At 43.4% G+C, this 19,094-nt stretch overlaps 1 protein-coding gene across 4 annotated transcripts in view; it reads left to right on the forward strand.

Annotated features, from left to right (window-relative positions):
• The window catches only part of lpp (LIM domain containing preferred translocation partner in lipoma), a 210,677-nt gene that overhangs the window by 26,699 nt on the left and 164,884 nt on the right, over positions 1–19,094 (forward strand). For all 4 annotated transcript variants that reach the window (XM_056276295.1, XM_056276294.1, XM_056276298.1 and 1 more), the window contains one exon: positions 12,079–12,125. The gene's annotated coding sequence lies outside the window, so the exon portion shown is untranslated. The remainder of the gene's footprint in view (positions 1–12,078; positions 12,126–19,094) is intronic.

Consider the following 19,094-nt stretch of genomic DNA (forward strand, 5'->3'; position numbering starts at 1 on the left):
GGCGAGGAGGGCCCATCGGCTCCTAAGGAGGACCTCGACGCGTCACCCGCTGAGCTGGTGCTCGGTCAGCCGCTCCGCGTCCCTGGGGAATTTTTGCCTGGGAGTTCTGCTCCTCGACCCCGTCCGGCCGTTTATCCTTTTTTGTCCGACAGCACTCGGGTTCCAGACCCCCTTCACCACTGTTTTCCGCGGTCTTTCGTGCCTGCGGAGCTCATGTCGGCTCGTTTTGTTTTTGTACGGCATGATGCTCACCGCTCGCCCCTCCAACCCCCATACGATGGCCCATTTTGGGTTCTTGAGACGGGTCCTAAGGGTTTTGTGCTAGATATGGGTGGGCGTAGGGAGCGTGTCACGCTTGATAGGCTTAAACCGGCGCACAGGGTGGCAGGCGAAGTTGTGTTTCCGGCCCAGGTTCCCCGTCGGGGTCGTCCTCCTTCCAGGACCCCGGCAGTGTCTTCACGGGTTCAGCGTTCTGCTTCTCAGCCGGCTTTGGACTGTGTTTCACCTACTGTTTAGGCTGAGGGACGGCGCAGCCGTTATGGCAGGCTGCTTAAGCGTCCAGTGAGACACTAAGTTTCTTTCCAGGAGTCCCTTCTGGGTGTTCGGGGGGGGGGGGCTGTGTGGCGGACACTAGGGGCTATGCCTCTCACCCAGCAGGACTGTGAGCTGGGGGCGTGGTTTACGTTCCCGGGCTCGCCGGTGCAGTGTTGTTCCTGCTGCAGTTGGTTTTTGGAGTTGAGGAATAAACATCAAACTCGCCTTGGTCTCCTGTGTTTTTCCTCATTCCTGCCACAGACTTTGTATTTTGTTCTCCCACTGCCCATGTCAATTATCTGTTTTGTACAGACCATCTTACATAACTCTCAAGTGCCACTAATATGCTGACGTTTCAGTTGTAGGTAACTGGAGGCAAAGATCATATTTCATCATAGGTACTTGGACATGTAAGCGTTTGGGACTGCATGCCTATGGCAGAGTTCCACTAGCAGGGGTGTAATTTTGGCAGATTAATTAATTAGAGGAAACACAAATATTATCATGTTTGTGCAGAATTGCTGAAATTTCATTAAGGACTGATGTCTTTCATTGAAATAAATACAGATGGGCTTATTTCTTTTTTTTAACTCAAAAACCATATTTAAGTGTGCAATTAAGCTTCAAGTTTGAATGTGCAGCTCATAACGGTAAAAATGTGATTCATGGGAAGTGGAAACAGCCTTTTTTATTTACAATATAAATGAATTTGGTGAATTACAATGTAGAGACCAGGAAGTATTCAGTTAAATTTTTCAAAATGATTTCATTGCGTAAATTATGACCCTTAACGCTGGGGTATGCAGTTTTGTTTTATTTTGTTTTTGTCGCGGTGTCATTGGGCAAAAATTTCATAATAACCTTTTAGCATATTGTAATTCAAGTGGTGTCAGAGAAAACTTAGAATACTGTACCTCCTTTTGGCTCTGTATTCAGGCTTTTAAAAAAATCTAGCCCCAGATGGAAGATTTTAGCCAATCGCAGGTAATTTCAGAGAGAGGGCTTTCCTATTGGCTGGTCTACAAACGCAGATGCACATGTACACGATCAATTTGCATCTACCCTGTTCTGCCAGTCGCTTGGGGTTGTAACCTTCATGTTATATTCAGTGAGCCGACAACAAAACTGGAAGTCCACACAGTAGTTTGATGTAACATAACATTCTTTACTTCACAACACACATTCCCGTAAAGCTGTCAACTGTCGTAAAAACCCAAAACATGGTACTAACATACACAACATTTTCCCCCTCCTATATAAATCTCTAACACAAAGATGTGAACAGTGCTCAGTTACCATAATTCAACCAGAGGCTAACACACCTGAGAGGAACAGACCTAGGAAAGAGGTTTCAAAGTCCTTAAGGTGGGCAGGGCGAGTCTGTACCCGTGTAGACCGACCCTCAGCCTTGACGACCGGTTCTAGTTCTGGCTCCTGAGGCACAGGTGGAAGGTCAGGTCCAGGCTGTATTGGCGATGGCTCAGACCAGCCGGTTGCTGTAGTGGAATGTGGAAGAGACTCAGGTGTATAATCTGGAAGAGGTGCGGGCACTTTCCTGAGGCAACTGGTGTGCCAACATGAACCGTCACTCAGTCTGAGAATGTGGCAGCCCCCAGTTTGTGTGCGACTTGCAGGGGCTGAGACCAGAATGTGCTCATTTTATTGACTCGCTGGGGCCAACAGGTTTGCACCCAGTTTGACACCTGAATGTGAGGCTCCTTTGCCCTATGTGCATTGTCAAAGCATTGCTTCAGCTCCCTCTGGCGCTTAGCCACAGCGTGTCTTGCTTTGGCCTGCCGAGCTCTGTGCTGCCATGCCCCAGGCCTTGAGCCTATCCAGTGGGAGCTCAATCTCACGTCCCAACATTAGGGATGCTAGAGAGGTGTTAGTGGTAGAATGCTGACTCACCCTATAGTGCATCAGAGTTTGATTCAGGGCAGTCTGGAATGAGACCAGGGGTGCTCTAATACCATTCTTAAAGGTCTGATTAAAACGCTCTACCCCTCCATTGGCCTGAGGGTGAAAGTAGGCAGTGCAGAGGTGCTTAATGCCTCTGCTGTGGTGGTAGGAAGAGAATTCTGCAGAGGTTAGCTGCGGCCCATTGTCTGTGGTAATGGACAAAGGCAGACCCCATCTTGCAAACAAGCTGTCAAGGACATTGAGAATGGCCCTAGTGGTGACTGTTCCCACCGGAACAACCTCCGGCCACTTTGAATGGAGGTCGTACACCACCATCAAGAACTGCTGATGATGAGGGACCCCTCACCCATGTACTTCGCTGCAGATGTCCAACTGGACATGGTCCCAGAGACAGGCAGGCAATGCTAAATGTTGTAAGGGCAGTGTGGCTGGTGGTCCAATTTTGCCACCGAGGAGGCATGCAGTGCAATCCCTGACCAGCGCTTCAATATCATGGTTGATGCCAGGTCACCACACCAAATCTCTGCATCGCTGTTTGAGCTTCACTATGCCCAAGTGAACCTTGTGCGCCATGGCTAATACACGTTCACGCAGGCCATTCGGGACCACAGTGCAAAGCCCTCAAGAGACAGACATCTTCCCAGCAGGAGAGCTTGTGTTTGATTCTAGCATAAGGTGCCAGTTCGGCAGGCACTTGTGATGGCCATCCGGCATTTATGCACGTGCAGAGTTTTGCTAGTATAGGGTCCCGTTCCGATGCCTGTTTGAGCTCATCCAATGCGATGACTGGCTGGAGGGGCATGTACAACATTTGTATGAACTCTGCTACACTGTCCTCCAGTGAAAAAGTCAGAGTAGGGGCATCAATAGAGTGGGAGAGGAGGTCTGCTACCATGTTATCCCTGTGAACTTCAGCACGTAGTTATACTGTCTGAGGCGGTCGGCCCACCTGTGTAGCCTCAAGGGCTTGTGGCCTGAGCCTGAGGCCGACAGCAGCGTGGTGAGTGCCTGGTGGTCGGTCCAGATCATGAACTAATGTCCGTACAGGTAAAGATGCCATCGTTCACATGCCCAGACGCAAGCCAGAGCCTCCCGTTCACCCACTGAGTAGTAGTAGTCTGGGCCCTGGAGGCGAAGGCCACGGGTCTCTCAATTCCGTGCTGCTCCTGAGAGAGTATGGCCCCCACTGCTCCGGCAGAGGCATCACAGGTGACTATAGTAGGGCATGACAGGACAAAATGAGCCAGCACAGGTGCAGTGGTGAGTTGGTTCTTTAGCCTGCTTCTGAACATGCTGCTGTCCAGGTCCGTGGCACGTCCTTCCTGAGGAGCTGGTGGAGGGGCGCTGTGGTCTGGGAATACCCAGGCAGAAAATGGAGGTAATAGGCCATCATACCCAAGAATGAGGCCACCCGGGAGGTTGACGCTGGCTCTGGGATGCGGTGGATGGCCTCGATGTTTGACATGAGGGGAGAAATGCCCCTAGCTGAGACACAAAATCCCATGAACTCGACATGCGGTGCTGAAAAGGTGCACTTTCCACTGTTTGGGGTCAGGTTGTGGCGCAGCAGGACACTGAACACTCTGTGGAGATGCTCGTCATGAGTGTGTTGGTCCACCCCATGGACAACTATGTCATCCAGGTACACTGCCACCCCAGGTATTCCGGCAAGGACAGTGGACATGATCTTTTGGAAGCAGCTGGGGGCAGAGCTTAGACCAAAAGGCATGTGCGTGTACCTGAACATGCCAGCATGTGTTACAAACACTGTAAGATCCCTGCTGTCAGGGTGCAGAGGCACTTGCAAATATCCTCGCCATAGGTCGAGCTTCGTGAAAACTGGAACCGTGGAATAGGGTGGTAAGCTCCTCAGCTGTGGGCAAGGGCTATTTATCTGGGATGATAGCCTTGCTGACGGCACGGAGATGCACACATTCTGAGCCCCCTGATTTCTTTTTGGCAATGACTAGGTTAGAAATCCAGGGAGAGGCATCAACTGACTCAATGATGGCGTCGTCCAACAGTGACTGAAGCTCTTCCGTGATGCCCTCACGTAACGCCAGAGGGCTCCGACATAGAGGCTGGATGATGGGACTCACATCATCCCTCACCAAGGGCTTGTGTGTAAAAGTTCTTAGACAGCCCAGTCCATCAAAGAGTGCAGGCTATTTCTGCTGCCACGTGGTGGTGACCTGAAGTATAGCCGCCCCATTGGCGTCATGCAGGAAGCCCAACCCAGTGAATAGGTCAAGGCCTAGGATGTTAGCGCCCCTCTTGGAGATGTGGAATGTGAAGGGTGGCAGGTGAGTGGTGCCGTAATGCACAGGGAGCTGGAGAGTGCCTACTACTGTGATCTTAGAGCTGCCATAACCACACAGGTCACTGGAAGGTGGTTTAAGTGGCATATGAGCAAAAAACTTTTAAGTGTCAAGGTTGAGCATCGAAACTGCAGCACCAGTGTCCAGTAGTAGAGGTAAGCCTATTTCCCCAAGCTGCACAGTGCAGGATTTGAATGCAAGATGGTAGCTGGAAATATGCGGAATCGCAGTGTGGTCAAGTGGGTTCGTTGGAGACTTGGCCTGAACAGTGCTACTAGCAGGGGCTGAGCGGCACATTTTGGCAAAATGGTTAAATTTGTTACAGTTCTTGCATCTCTGTCCCTGAGCCGGGCAGTTCCGCGCCCTAGTAGTATTGTGAGAGCTAGCCCCACAATTGCCACAACACCACCTGTTAAGTTGCCTGTGTGTCTGCTGCACGAGAATATCACTGTCCGAATCCACGCTATGTGCTGAGGAGGGCGTGGCGCTGGCTGGAGCTGCTGCGTGCGCAGCGGGTTACTGGTTAACATAGAGGCGCATTCTAGCGCTGACTCGACCTGGGGCGCTATTTTGACGGCGTCCTCAAGTGACAAATCTTCTGATTTCAAAAGCAGTTTCTCCCTCGTCTCGTCACACAACGTCCCACAAATTAGCTGGTCTCTGACCATTTCATCACGCAGCTCACCGTAACTGCAATGGCCCGCTAGCTCCCTCAGGTTAGTCACGTAGCTTGTGACCGACTCACCAGGCAGCTGGGCTCTTTTCCTCAGGCGGTATCGGCGTTGCAGGACCAGCAGCTTACCAGCGAAATGATTGTGGAGCAACCGGACCAGGTCTGCGTAGGAGGCAACTGGGGAAACGGTTTCTGAAATTGCTTTACATATTCTCTGTCCCTCCTGACCGAGGCAGTGGTGGTGTATTGCTGTCTTCCGCTTGTCGGTAATGTCGGAAAAGTTCATAGAGTCCAGATAAGTCTCAAAACTATCCAACCAGGCGGTCCACGAGAATGGAGGTTCGCCGGGCACAGCCAAGAATGGTGCCGGTGGCGTTAGCCTAAACCCAGCCATCTCTCGTCGCCAATGTTATATTCAGTGAGCTGACAACAAAACTGGAGGTCCACACAGTAGTTCAATGCAACATAACATTCTTTACTTCACAACGTACACTCCCGTAAAGCTGTCAACTGTCGTAAAAACCCAAAACACGGACTCACATACACAACACTTCACACCAAAGATATTAGTGTAACTAAGAGATTCGCGTAAAAAAATGTTTTTTTGTTTTTGTTTTTTTGTTTACATGGATTCACGAGTTTCGCTTTGACATTTCATGGTTGTATGAGTGTAAGGGGTTGTATGAGTGTAAAGGGTTGACGAGCGATGCAGACTCGGAGGTGATTTGGAGAGGCGGAAGGATTTGCACTGGAATGTTCAGTGTTACATACTGCAGCTTCTTGTAATGAATATTACACTGTTTTGAATTACAAGAGAGGTGGCAGGTAGAATAGGAAGGGGATGAACATAAAGATATATCTTTTAAATCCTGAAGTTCTGATTCCCCCTATAGACAGGAGAGAAGGTTAGAGGGTCAACATAAAATATTCTGATCTGATTCTAGACCCGCTTGGTATTCATTAGAGCAGAGAGGGGAATTTTGAGCCTTACTGATGCATAAACATATGAGAATTAGGGATGCACAATACTGCTTTTTAACTGCAGATACCGATTCAGAGTGTGGATTTTTGAGTAATGGCCAATACCAAGTTCCGATCCATTTCTTAAGCTGAACAGTGCAGACTTAGACCATTAGTTTGGGATCACTGGGCAAAATAGAATCAGTTTTTCCGCATCATTAAACTGTCAACACCAGACTTTGGGATTGGCATACATACTTTAAATCAGTATGCTGTAAACTGGCTGTGTAAGAGCTGCTATAGCTTTACATCAATTACATGTCAGTATGGTTAGGCCTGTTTCAACATTTGTCATAACTCAATGACAGACCAAAACAACAGAATAACTAGAAGGCAAATATAAATGGTGTAAACCTGAATATTATGAGGTGGCATTGCTTAAACAAATATATCTGCAAGCAGTGGTTCTGGGGTTCAAGCCAACATAGCCTATTACAAGTTGAAAGCTTTAACAATTGAATTAAATTTATCCAGCAAGCTTGGGGATGTTTGGACAAACTGTCATTGATTTATGGCCAAATTTGCAACATGCCCATGCATGTGTTTGGAACTGGTGGCGCCCCCTATTGAGGGATTTCAAAATAGTTTTACACACGTCTAGTTGCACTTGATTCAACTCCTTGGCTAACCATGACCTGGATGAATGAGAACATTCACAGAAATGTCGTTCAACATTGCTATGAAACATATTCTGTGAGTTTTGTAATTGGACAAAACATTTCTGATTTATAGTCTGATTTGTGTTATAACATGCAATTTTTTCCCATGTGTGGCTTCCCTAGTGGTGGATTTGAATGAAAATTTCCGGGTATATTTCAGGTACTTGTATCGAAATATCCTGCACGTTTTGTGATGATTGGCCCAAATGGTTGCTGACTTTGATCTATTTATGTGCTGAACCACGCCCTTTTGAATTTCATTGGTTCAGTATCTTGAAAATTAAATAAGATATCAACAGGTTTATGGAACTTTTTTAAGCTTGGTCCAATAATGATCCACAGAAAATTTGGTAGCAATCGGATGTACGGTTTAGGAGAAGATGTCAAAAATGTTTTTCAAAAAATTCAAAATGGTGGAAAATCCAGTCAGGCAGACTTTAGTGGTTCTTGATTCAAATTTAGATGCCCCTGTAGATGGATTTCTACAGGGGCGTTTCTAGACATAGGTAACCTAGGCAGTTGCCAATGGCACCACCTGCGGGGGGGGGGCGCCGACTACCCCCCCACACCTGCTCCTTAAAAGAAATTTTTTTGGGGGCAATTCAGTCTAGTATGTATTTTGAGTAATATAGAAATAAAACAAATAACACACATTAAGACATTTGTTATGAGTGAGATGACGAGAGAGATGCATCTGTTGTTAAATATTTGAATGCACATTACGAAATATTTTGAATTTATTTTTATCTATTTTATGTTTTTAATTATTTATTTATAACCGCACAGTATGTTGAGTCTCTTTTTTTGTTTACCTTTTTTGCACACCTGCTGTTGCATTTTTATTTATTTTGCTTTTAATGGTAAAATTAAAGTGTTATTTATTTCCCCTGAAGATGGCACTTTTTTGGGTGGCGGGGGGGGGGGGGTCAGAGATCTCACGTAGGGTGCCAGAAAAGCCAGAAATACCACTGGATGTCTGTCACGTTTCGTGTAAATGACTTACGGCGTAGTAGTTATGACTTTTCAATGTTGACCTTTAATTATAGTGCCCCATCAGGCCGACTGGGGTCATATTTCTTGGGCAGCACTTGCACACAACTCCCAATCAATGGGTAAAATGTCATGTCTCTACCATTTACCATCTCATGGGAATTTGCGCAAACATTTATGAAGAAAAATATTAAACCGCACCAAAACAAAAGATATTCTCAGTTCTGAATTCAAAAAAACTAAAGGCAAGAGAATAACTCGTGATGGGTATTTATTATGAATACAGCAACAGTTTAATGCCAGCAGCTCAAACACTGCTTGCATAGTATTTCAATAAAAAGGGCATCATGACATTCACTTAACGAATGAGGCATGGCAGTAGTGAAAGAGCCAGATTAACTGTTACCGAGAACAAAGTTCTCATAACTTGATTTTCTAGTATAAGAATTTAAAAAATCATAGTAAGACTAGATTAGTTTGGGTGTTCGGGTAGTGTAGCGGTCTATTCCATTGCCTACCAACATGGGGATCTCCGGCCGGAATCCCCGTGTTACCTCCGGCTTGGTTGGGCGTCCCTACAGACACAATTGGCTGTGTCTGGGTGGAAGCCGGATGTGGGTATGTGTCCTGGTCGCTGCACTAGCGCCTCCTCTGGTTGGTCGGGGTGCCTGTTCGGGGGGAGGGGGAACTTGGGGGAATAGTGTGATCCTCCCACGTGCTACATCCCCTTGGTGAAACTCCTCACTGTCAGGAGAAAAGAAGCGGCTGGTGACTCCACATGTATCGGAGGAGGCATGTTGTAGTCTCTGCAGCCCTCCCCGGACTCGGCAGAGGGAATGGAGCAGCGACTGGGACGGCTTGGAAGAGTGGGGTAATTGGCCAGGTACAACTGGGGAGAAAAGGGGGGGAAAATCCAAAAATAATAAACCAGCACAAAAACAAAGTTATTCTCAGTTCTGAAAAAAAAAAAAAACAGAAACAAAAAAAAAAAAACTAAAGGCAAGAGAAAAACTCACGATGGGTATTTATTATGAATACAGCAAATGCCAGTAACTCAAGCATGGCTTACATAGTATTTCAATAAAAAGGACATCATGACATTCACTAAAGAGTGAGGCATGGCAGTAGTAAAAGAGTCACATTTATTGTTACTGAGAACAAAGTTCTCATAACTTCATTTTCTAGTATAAGAATAATAAAAAAAAAATCATAGATTAGATTAGTTGCACTCAGAAATGATATTGAAGTCCTTGGAGATCAACTACAATGACCCGGCCAGCCAGGCTTCTCACTTCTGTAGGAAGTGAGGACGGCTGTGTCCTTTGTCCGGCTGAAACTCTGAATTGTAAGCCAGGGCAAAGTGTACGTCAGATGAGTGAGTTGTTTCTGACCTGTGAAATTCGCTGCACTCAAGTCTGCCCTCAGGCAGATCCCTGTAAGGCCATTAGTACTGTACCTGGTTTAGAAAAGGAAACGTGAATTTATTTAACCTGAACAAGCCTTTTACTTTGCTCTCGCACTGTAAAGAAGTGGTTAAAAATACACCGTGAAGCCTGGAGAGAAGGCCAAGGTGTTTTCACGGATATGTATTTTTCATCGGTTTGGTCTACCTTTTTGGGGCTGTAAACATTAAGGCTCCATCAATCTGTCTGTTGAAGCAGCACTTAGGAAGAAACTGTGTCCAGAGAGGGAAAATGCAGCCGCCACTCCTTAGCTTTGGAGGATCTGTATGTGAAGAATGTTTGGGTCATCCCTCTTTGAGACGTAAAAAGACAACATGAGTAGCCAAAACCCTCACATAGTCCATTAAAATAACAGATTGGTCCACCGTGCAGCAGCACCACAGCTCACCATCACGAAAAAAAAAAGGCGAGGAGACAACAGCATATGTATTTCTAGTAGTGTTTTTTTGTTGTTGTTTTTTTTAATGTGAGGTTTTTTTTCCTGTTGTAGTGCCCAACTTCTTTACCATGACTTAACATTATTGACCCATACCAGTTTTCAGGATTTATGTATTTGAATTAAAAACCAGGGTGCCTGACACCCATCCATCACGGCCCTAGAGCATAAAGACCTTTTCAGGGCCTAAATTACATTTCTTTGACAGAGTCTGAGTCTTTACAATTTTGTTAATGGTCTAATGTACTTGAATGATCACTTATTTTTGATAGCAAATGGCTCTGATTCTGAACGTTTAATGGCTTAGATAACTTGAGTATTTATCCTTTTTTTAATTTTTTACACAGGGCTACTGGGATGAAAATTGTCCAACCTAAGTTATCTTAATGGATTTGCCATTGAATAGAATTGTTTCATTTCATTTGACATTGTAAAAAAAAAATCAAAGAAAGAAAGAAAAAATACTTGTCTGAAAACAGGGCTGTTATGTTGAGAGGATTGATTGTGAAGAATCTGGTGGTTCTGGTCTACGATAAATGTCCTCTTTAGGAGACAGGCAACAGATGGTTATTTAGATGCAGTTGTGTTTAGGTCACACCCAACAATAGAAAATAATGTACAGATGAGATTGTTTTATTCCAGTGATGAGGATTTACAGAATGGGTGCATCGACTAGAGACTATGGCCTAGCTGCAATGAAATCACCCTCCAGCCATGGATTTCGGCTGTGGCTTAAGGCCATGAGTAATTTATCAGAGGTTCTTTTAATTTATTAGGGCATTCATATTACTGCTTTCCCAACTTTTGGCCGAGGCTTTCGGGTCCTCCCAGGCTAGATTTGTTTAATCTGTATTACACCAGCAGCTCAGTTTGCGGTAGACTTTGAAAACCTGCTTACTTTCTTTGATATTTGACTAGGAAAATAATCGTTTTGTGAGGAGGGTGTCATGGATGGAGTCAATTTCGTATGTGCAGATCCTCTGAAACTATGTGCTACAAATTGTATTTTGTCCCAAATGTGTGCTATGAAATACTTAAATCTATTGAAAATAGATTGATAAATAGGTCAACAATAACATTTAACTGGTAATTTTAAATGTTGATTCAAATTATTGGCTACTGTATGCAATTTGCAACCAAACTCCTCATGAGCGCCTCTGACAGTGTGTTTGAATTGGGAGAGTATACATTGGAATAAGAAATGTCCCTTTCCAGGTTATACTTGTTCCTTAACGTAAGTGCAGCTTAAAGAAACTGTTGTGAAGTTGGGAAAATAGCTACTTGTTTGTTGCTTGTTTTCAAAACATGCACAAAAAAAAAGTGTGCAGGAGGCATCAATATCACAATATATTGGCACCCACCAGAATTACATATGATGTGAGTACAAAGGCTTTTCCTGTTCTTGGGGGAAAAGGGGAGTGTGGGTGCCTTAATTCCTATTTCTTCTTGCTTCCTAGACTTGGAAGTTCAGATTTAGAAAATTCGACCCCCCCCCCCTCACCCACCCCCACCTTCCAAAGAAAACAGGAACTGTCACATTGACTGATGCCAATCGTATGTAGCATTAGTGTTCCCACTACTGTTCCCTATAGTATTTGCCACACTGTGGCAATGTGGGAAACTGACAACATCAATTTATCAGAACAAAAGCATTCCTCAACAAGGAGAGTACACATCTCTGGGCCCTGGAGACAAAAATCAGTCCACCCCCACCCTTACCTGTATCTAAACAGAATGTAGGACATACACAACACCAGAAATAGAAATTTCAGTCACAATTGTAATTTTTGAATTCATCCCCTGCAGTCAAAAGTTTGCAGGTCTTCTAGTTGAATGGAAACTTTTTTTTTTAATGCAAGCAAGTGACATGGAACCGAAATGAAATAATTACTATGCTAACTGCGGCTTAACCTGCACAATAAAACTTGATTCAAATTCATCTCATCCAAAATAATGTGATTATGTCTTTGAAGCTGTTCTTTCATGATTAATTGCTTTTTATTAGTGCTTTGATCTATATCCTCATATGTATATATGATATATATATATATTTTTTTTTCTCCAGGTGAATGATCCTTTATTTCCTGGCTTCTCTAAGTGTTGAAAGTTTGGGTAAGTCTTAGCCCTCCCCTCTTTTCTTTGCTACTACTTATAAACCAGTTCAACCTCCATAAAAGCTGGCACCCTGCTCTAAGGAAGAGCAGTTTTACACAACAATTTCACTCAGAAAATCTATCTATCTATATATATATATATATATATATATATATATATATATATATATATATATATACACTACCGTTCAAAAGTTTGGGATCACCCAAACAATTTTGTGTTTTCCATGAAAAGTCACACTTATTCACCACCATATGTTGTGAAATGAATAGAAAATAGAGTCAAGACATTGACAAGGTTAGAAATAATGATTTGTATTTGAAATAAGATTTTTTTTACATCAAACTTTGCTTTCGTCAAAGAATCCTCCATTTGCAGCAATTACAGCATTGCAGACCTTTGGCATTCTAGCTGTTAATTTGTTGAGGTAATCTGGAGAAATTGCACCCCACGCTTCCAGAAGCAGCTCCCACAAGTTGGATTGATTGGATGGGCACTTCTTTGAGCAGATTGAGTTTCTGGAGCATCACATTTGTGGGGTCAATTAAACGCTCAAAATGGCCAGAAAAAGAGAACTTTCATCTGAAACTCGACAGTCTATTCTTGTTCTCAGAAATGAAGGCTATTCCATGCGAGAAATTGCTAAGAAATCGAAGATTTCCTACACCGGTGTGTACTACTCCCTTCAGAGGACAGCACAAACAGGCTCTAACCAGAGTAGAAAAAGAAGTGGGAGGCCGCGTTGCATGACTGAGCAAGAAGATAAGTACATTAGAGTCTCTAGTTTGAGAAACAGACGCCTCACAGGTCCCCAACTGGCATCTTCATTAAATAGTACCTGTTAGAGCCTGTTTGTGCTGTCCTCTGAAGGGAGTAGTACACACCGGTGTAGGAAATCTTCAATTTCTTAGCAATTTCTCGCATGGAATAGCCTTCATTTCTAAGAACAAGAATAGACTGTCGAGTTTCAGATGAAAGTTCTCTTTTTCTGGCCATTTTGAGCGTTTAATTGACCCCACAAATGTGATGCTCCAGAAACTCAATCTGCTCAAAGAAGTGCCCATCCAACCAATCCAACTTGTGGGAGCTGCTTCTGGAAGCGTGGGGTGCAATTTCTCCAGATTACCTTAACAAATTAACAGCTAGAATGCCAAAGGTCTGCAATGCTGTAATTGCTGCAAATGGAGGATTCTTTGACGAAAGCAAAGTTTGATGTAAAAAAAATCTTATTTCAAATACAAATCATTATTTCTAACCTTGTCAATGTCTTGACTCTATTTTCTATTCATTTCACAACATATGGTGGTGAATAAGTGTGACTTTTCATGGAAAACACAAAATTGTTTGGGTGATCCCAAACTTTTGAACGGTAGTGTATATGAATTCAAATAGATTAGGGCCCTCAGGTTTCTTTAATCATTACATGTACATTTATTACATTGCTAGATAGTTTATATTCCATCTGAATTTTTACCTGGAATCTATAGGAACCATGGAGTAATATATGGGCAAAGGTGGGGATGTGGCAAGTTGTTGACCTGTATTGAATGCATATCTAGTTATGTGTAGAGGGTGAACATGACAAGAGGTTAAGTTTTATTTGCTTACTTGATAGTCGGTGTTTTCCACATTTGTCTCCAATGATTTGAGTTAATGTAATATCTCAAGCGCTTCAGTGGTATTAGAGGAAAAAGCCCAGTGTTCTTGTCAGTGCAGTTTATCAAGTTGTGATTTTGAGACACTTTAAAGCAACTTTTGCAGCCAGACATGATGGTAAGGCAGGAAGGCTTATACCTGGTCATCAGCAGGTAATGCAGGACACACCAAGATACACTGCATCTGCTGCTTGCGCTCTGCACTGGTATTTGGTTCAAATATTTTTGTATCTTCACTTATCAAGTTAACAGTTTGACATCCTTTTGTATGTACATGACTCACAGTTGTCAAGGCTCCCATGCCTAACTGTATCTGGTATACAGTGGTGAGTCACTGAGCTAAGTGGCCCCATGATGCCCTCTCCATTTGCTCAGTTCGCCATGGTTAGCAAAGAAGTAAGTCACAATACATTCGGTCACATAACCATACTTATTCCCTCTGAATCAAATCAAGCTTTGTCTAATGTACTAACGTAGAGGGTCAAGTAAACGTAATGGGAAAAACATGATCTGATGCTGAAGAGAGATGAGCAATCTAAATGTATGAAGGGAATATTTGGCTGACTGTTAAATAGCATTGAAAGAATAGTGACTCAGATGTGTGTGTGTGTGCATGCGTGCGTGCGTGCGTGCGTGCGTGTGTGTGTGGACTCTTGAGGATTCCATAGAGCACAGGGATAACAGCAAATCAACAAATAGTTTTTGCGAGGTTGCTCTATAACGCCACATTAGCTTGGTTTTCCTTTCTAATGAATTATAATACTTAAAAATCTGCTCTCGAATTATTCATTTAGTGATGTCAAAATAAAACCCAAACAAGTCTAGAAATTAAATTATGTGTCTTTTAGCAGAAACATCATTGCCACATACTTTTACTAAGTGTATATTTGTAAATTTAGTATGAATAGTACTGGTTAAGCCTACATGTAGTCTTTATCTTTACCCTCTCATTAGCTGGTTCTTTGTTGCTCTCATTGATGATAAGATGCAGAGAGGACTCCCTTAACATCCACATCAAAAATTTGTTGGCATGTTCAGATAACACTAAATGCTCTTCGCTCTAATTGATTAAAGAGATTTCTTTAAGGGGCGTTTCAGTCATGCTTACTTTTCTCGACCAACATGTTTTTAATAATCAGGGAGCAGCCGAGATTCTGTCTCTGTTCTTCGGCCCCTAAACAAAATTAACCACACCTGTCATTTATTCCTGTCCTCATTCTGAGGACTCGTTTGGCTCCTTCTTCATTTTCCTGTCTTTTCTCTCATTCCAGTCTTTCCTTGGCTGTGATGTAGTACCAGCTAAGTGAATAGCCATTTTTTTCAATAAGACGGGGAAGTCACTGATTGTATTCATACTCTGTGGATGGAAACGTTGAAATACACAAACCCTGAGGTGCGTGTGTTTGTTTACCAAAGCATGCACAGTTGTTGGATAGTGGGGGAAAAAAATCAAAATTTTCAGAAACAGATGGTGAGGTGCTCATATGGGAATCCTAGCTCTTATGTGTTAAATTTGAAACATTGAACAGGTGCTCCGAGAGGCATCATGCCCTGATATGGTATCCATCAACACACCTTTATTCCTCTCATCACAATAACCTCACACGAGCTGCCTGAGCAAAGAAGACATCTCTAGTGTTTCTCCTTCTATTATATGCTTCAACTCAAACTCACTCAGCTTTATTATGCTATCCTATTAGAAGACAAACCCCTCCCCCCAAACACACATGCACATGTGCCCGCACACACATATAAAACACACACACACACACAAACACACTCCTAAATAGACATAATATGAGCAAGTGTTTTTTTTTTTTTGGGATTTTCCCCCTTTTGCTCCCCTGTTGTCGCGGTCAATTACCCCACTCTTCCAAGCCATCCCGGTCGCTGCTCCACTCCCTCTGCCAAGCTGGGGAGGGCTGCAGACTACCACATGCTTCCTCCGATACATGTGGAGTCGACAGCCACTTCTTTTCAGCTGACAGTGAGGAGTTTCTCCAGGGGGACGTAGCACGTGGGAGGATCACGCTATTCCCCTCAAGTTCCCCCTCCCCCCCGAACAGGTGCCTCGACCAAGTGACCAGAGGAGGCGCTAGTGCAGCGGCCAGGACACATACCCACATCCGGCTTCCCACCCACAGACACGGCCAATTGTGTCTGTAGGGATGTTAGACCAAGCCGGAGGTAACATGGAGATTTGAACCGGCGATCCCCGTGTTGGTAGGCAACGAAATAGACCGCTGCGCTACCTGGACGCCCCAATATGAACTGACAGATGCCTAAAGTTAGTTTAGGTTTCTTTTGGAGGCCAAGTTTGCCACTCTGGTTCAGCTCTATTTCTCTGGTAATCTGAGACGACCCTTCGGAGCCCTGCACATTGGGATGTTTCCAATTTATGTTTGCACTACTCATCAACCATACATTTAATTAATGTTACAGCCGCCTTGCAATGATCTTACAAACAGCATTTGCTCTCTGAAGTATAATCCCCCCCCCATATATTTTTTTGTTTACTTGCAGGTCTCCTTGATTAAAATGTATGGAAGATTTCATAAATCAAGCCAATTTCAGATTTATTTTTTTTTTGTCCACTGCTGCTCAACATCTCTAAATAGTCGTCATGCTTTCACAAGAAGATGTAGCAGCCGGGATTCTTGTTGAAAAGCATATTGCCATGGAAACTTGAATTTCCAAGGAGAGCATGTGTTTGGGCTGTGAGTGGCACCAATGTGTCCATATTCTTGAAATACTACTGAAGGGTTACACAACACAGGAAGGACATTTTTGTTATAATTTATCGTTTTCATGTGATTACATTAATTCTAGAAATGGCAGACTGCCAGAACTATAAAATGAGTTGACCTGACATATTTGCTGATTTGGCGGAGGGAAAAAAAAACCTATGAAAATCTTTAATCCTAGAAGTACGACAGAGTAATGCTGGAATTATAATTAGAATACATTAATACCTGACTAAATTCATTATGTGGCTTTTTTTCAACAAGGCTGAAAGGTTATTCATGTAACAAGAGCAGCACAAGTGCTGTTTTTATTAGAAAAAAAACCCCGCTGGCTTTTTTATTCAAATAAAGAAAAAAAAAGAAACTTTACAACAAGAGTTCTATATAAGTGGAAAACCCTGTGACATATTCATTAATTCAGCGGCTTATTCGGAAATATCGGTTGCTTTTAAGGAATATCTGAGCGCTACACTAGATTACATACACCCTGAGAAACTCCACCACACAGTCAGCAAGACACATTAAGACACCCATTCATCATGTGTATATCACATGCTTACATTCACATACACACTCAAGCCCTAAGTAAAACACAAACACATGGGCACAAGAAAACACATTCAAAGACTCACATACAAGTTTTATCCTTCATATGTGAGACTCACATGGCATACAGTAGGAGTGATGCCACTGGTTGGTTGAAGCTAAACGTGCCTGTCTGGAACTGAACACTTCAGAGCCGCTCCCACAGCAGACGATGTAATCCCATCAACATTTGTGGTCTTATGAAATTTTCCCCAAATGGCGAGTTTTGCTAATAACAGACAAGCGTCCCAAAATTGGCAATATTATTATTGTTATTGTTATTTTTTTTTAAACCCCCCCCCCCCCGTTTCTCTACCCAATTGTACCTGACCAATTACCCCACTCTTCTGAGCCGTCCCAGTCATTGTTGCACCCCCTCTGCTGATCCAGAGATGGCTGCAGACTACCACATGCCTCCGCCAATACATGTGGCGTCACCAGCCGCTTCTTTTCACCTGACAGTGAGGAGTTTCGTCAGGGGAAGGTAGCGTGTGGGAGGATCACACTATTCCCCCCAGTTCCCCCTCCCCCCGAACAGGCACCCCGACCAACCAGAGGAGGCGCTAGTGCAGCGATCAGGACACATACCCACATCCGGCTTCCCACCCGCAGACACGGCCGGTTGTGTTTGTAGGGATGCCCGGCCAAGCTGGAGGCAACACGGGGATTCAAACCGGCGATCCCCGTGTTGGTAGGCAACAGCATAGACCGCCACGCTACCCAGACACCCAAAATTGGCAATATTATTTGTCAACATTTTAATCAAGAACACATATAGCTATCTTAAAAAGAAAATGATGAGTAGTTTTTTGACAGCACTGTTCATTTTGTTTTGTTTTTCCGGAGACTGCAAAGTAAAGTGACCTAATAGAAAGCCTGCAAGATTGGGGTACAGTAGCCCTGTAAACATGCCTCCCCTGCCAACAGGGTTTTTTTTTTTTTTCTCCCAGACTGTTTGTTTGGGATTCTGGCTCACAGATAGTCTGTTTGGGCCAGATTCTTGAAGCACACATCAAGTCGAAGAATGACTAGCAAGGCTGGCTGCCAGCTGAATTTGAAGAACAGTTTTGCTCCGCACTGGAATTTAACTCTTTGGTGTACTTCACTAGGACTGTTGCCAAAGGGCTTTCTTGACTCAGATTTGAATATAAGGACTTTATGTGAATGTACACATGCTCTACTTTTTGAAGGACTCCTGGTGGACTGCACCAGGGGGAATAATGTTTTGGCCTCCTTATTTAGGAAATATCATCTTAGTGTTTTCTCTCTGTTATTCAACAGTCATTCATTTAAATCCTACGTACCTTTATATGTAATGTAGATAGGGTGCTTCAGTGAAAGCATTATGCAGAAGAAGCATTTAAGTCCTTACTCGGATCCACATACCTCACATGTTCCCTGATTAAGGTTTTATCACTTGATAATTGCAACAACATGCTCGCGCTGTGTACTATAACAGATTTGCAGGCTGAAGGAAAAAAGACAGAATCTCATTCAAAGATACATAGTTTTGGCTGATGTTTGCTCAATTTGTGTGGTACTGTCCTTAAATGTTCCCCCTTTTTTGCATGGTTAGCAAAATGGGTTGACAGGTAAAAAGATATATATGTATATTTTTGATAGGTAAGTTATCACCTCACAGAATATCTTGTAGAGAGTCATATTAGAGGGAGCTATGGTATCTAGGAAGTCCACCAAAATGTCAAAATTTTAGTCAATTTATATTACTTATTCTGCTTCCGAATAATCTTAATAGGTGAGGAAATGCAACTGTAGAACTGTGAACCTGTAAATTTAACTAGTTGATTAGTTAGTGACTTTGTTTTTTGCTTGCTTAATTGTGATATCTAATATTATGGCAAGCCTGAAATTCACAATCTGTTTTCTTTGAGAGCTTTCCAGAACTCTTAGATGATTTTTTTTTACATTGTCTGTGTTTCAGCGCAAACTAATAACCTTATCATAACCCGATGATAGTATTA

Source organism: Lampris incognitus, chromosome 3 (assembly GCF_029633865.1).
Source record: "Lampris incognitus isolate fLamInc1 chromosome 3, fLamInc1.hap2, whole genome shotgun sequence".
Lineage (NCBI taxonomy): Eukaryota > Metazoa > Chordata > Actinopteri > Lampriformes > Lampridae > Lampris > Lampris incognitus.